Source organism: Procambarus clarkii, chromosome 52, assembly GCF_040958095.1.
Source record: "Procambarus clarkii isolate CNS0578487 chromosome 52, FALCON_Pclarkii_2.0, whole genome shotgun sequence".
In the NCBI taxonomy this organism is placed as follows: domain Eukaryota; kingdom Metazoa; phylum Arthropoda; class Malacostraca; order Decapoda; family Cambaridae; genus Procambarus; species Procambarus clarkii.
Window position 1 is genome coordinate 6,585,656 of NC_091201.1, and position 3,403 is coordinate 6,589,058.

Below are 3,403 nucleotides of genomic sequence, written 5' to 3' on the forward strand. Positions count from 1 at the left end.
TGGGCAGACTGCATATTTCTTGACTGCCAAAAGGCCTTTGATACGGTACCGCACATGAGACTGCTATACAAACTTGAGAGGCAGGCAGGAGTAAGCGGAAAGGCCCTAGTATGGGTGAAGAACTACCTAACAGGAAGGAGCCAGAGGGTAATGGTAAGGGGCGAAAAGTCGGACTGGCGAACAGTAACAAGTGGAGTACCTCAAGGATCGGTGCTGGGACCAATCCTCTTTCTAATTTACGTAAATGATATGTTTACAGGAGTGGAATCATACATGTCAATGTTTGCAGATGACGCAAAATTAATGAGAAGAGTTGTGACAGACGAGGATTGTAGGATCCTCCAAGAGGACTTAAACAGGCTGCAGAGATGGTCAGGGAAATGGCTACTGGAGTTTAACACCAGTAAATGTAAAGTTATGGAAATGGGATCAGGTGACAGGAGACCAAAGGGACAGTACACAATGAAGGGGAACAGCCTACCTGTAACGATTCGAGAAAGAGACCTGGGAGTGGATGTGACACCTAATCTAACTCCTGAGGCACATATAAATAGGATAACGACAGCAGCGTACTCTACACTGGCGAAAATTAGAACTTCATTCAGAAACCTAAATGAGGAAGCTTTTAGGGCGCTTTACACTGCCTACGTGAGACCCGTCTTAGAGTATGCCGCGCCATCAAGGAGACCCCACCTGAAGAAACACATAAAGAAACTGGAGCAGGTTCAGAGGTTTGCGACGAGGCTTGTCCCAGAGCTACGAGGGATGGGATATGAAGAGCGGCTGAAGGAACTGAACCTTACGACACTAGAGAAAAGAAGGGAGAGAGGAGATATGATAGGGACATATAAAATACTCAGGGGAATTGACAAAGTGGAAATAGATGAAATGTTCACACGTAATAATAACAGAACGAGGGGACATGGGTGGAAACTGGAAACTCAGATGAGTCACAGAGATGTTAGGAAGTTTTCTTTTAGCGTGAGAGTAGTAGAAAAATGGAATGCACTTGGGGAACAGGTTGTGGAAGCAAATACTATTCATACTTTTAAAACTAGGTATGATAGGGAAATGGGACAGGAGTCATTGCTGTAAACAACCGATAGCTAGAAAGGCGGGATCCAAGAGTCAATGCTCGATCCTGCAAGCACATATAGGTGAGTACATATAGGTGAGTACACACACACACACACACACACACACACACACACACACACACACACACACACACACACACACACACACACACACACACACACACACACACACACACACACACACACACACACACACACACACACACACACACACACACACACACACACACACACACACACACACACACACACACACACACACACACACACACACACACACACACACACACACACACACACACACACACACACACACACACACACACACACACACACACACACACACACACACACACACACACACACACACACACACACACACACACACACACACACACACACACACACACACACACACACACACACACACACACACACACACACACACACACACACACACACACACACACACACACACACACACACACACACACACACACACACACACACACACACACACACACACACACACACACACACACACACACACACACACACACACACACACACACACACACACACACACACACACACACACACACACACACACACACACACACACACACACACACACACACACACACACACACACACACACACACACACACACACACACACACACACACACACACACACACACACACACACACACACACACACACACACACACACACACACACACACACACACACACACACACACACACACACACACACACACACACACACACACACACACACACACACACACACACACACACACACACACACACACACACACACACACACACACACACACACACACACACACACACACACACACACACACACACACACACACACACACACACACACACACACACACACACACACACACACACACACACACACACACACACACACACACACACACACACACACACACACACACACACACACACACACACACACACACACACACACACACACACACACACACACACACACACACACACACACACACACACACACACACACACACACACACACACACACACACACACACACACACACACACACACACACACACACACACACACACACACACACACACACACACACACACACACACACACACACACACACACACACACACACACACACACACACACACACACACACACACACACACACACACACACACACACACACACACACACACACACACACACACACACACACACACACACACACACACACACACACACACACACACACACACACACACACACACACACACACACACACACACACACACACACACACACACACACACACACACACACACACACACACACACACACACACACACACACACACACACACACACACACACACACACACACACACACACACACACACACACACACACACACACACACACACACACATAACGTTCCATTTACCCAGAGTGCGGATGCTCTCAGCTGACACAGAGGATTAAGGGCCTAAATGAATCAGGTCACTGTGTACAAGTGCAATTTTCGCCTTTATGAAGCGGGTACCAAAGGGTTGAAGATAACTGGGACGTGCCGTTAATTTTATAAAACATTATTTTATGTAAAATAATGTTTTTAATATTGAAGGTTTATGAAAAGGTAAGGTTTGGTAAGGAGTTTACAGTACAGGCTGGTGGTGGTGTTGTGGTACAGGGAGAGTTTACAGTACAGGCTGGTGGTGTTGTGGTACAGGGAGAGTTTACAGTACAGGCTGGTGGTGGTGGTGTGGTACAGGGAGAGTTTGCAGTACAGGCTGGTGGTGTTGTGGTACAGGGACAGTTTACTGTACAGGCTGGTGGTGGTGGTGTGGTACAGGGAGAGTTTACAGTACAGGCTGGTGGTGGTGGTGTGGTACAGGGAGAGTTTACTGTACAGGCTGGTGGTGGTGTTGTGGTACAGGGAGAGTTTACAGTACAGGCTGGTGGTGTTGTGGTACAGGGAGAGTTTACAGTACAGGCTGGTGGTGGTGGTGTGGTACAGGGAGAGTTTGCAGTACAGGCTGGTGGTGTTGTGGTACAGGGAGAGTTTACTGTACAGGCTGGTGGTGGTGGTGTGGTACAGGGAGAGTTTACAGTACAGGCTGGTGGTGGTGGTGTGGTACAGGGAGAGTTTACTGTACAGGCTGGTGGTGGTGGTGGGGTACAGGGAGAGTTTACAGTACAGGCTGGTGTTGTGATACAGGGAGAGTTTACGGTACAGGCTGGTGGTG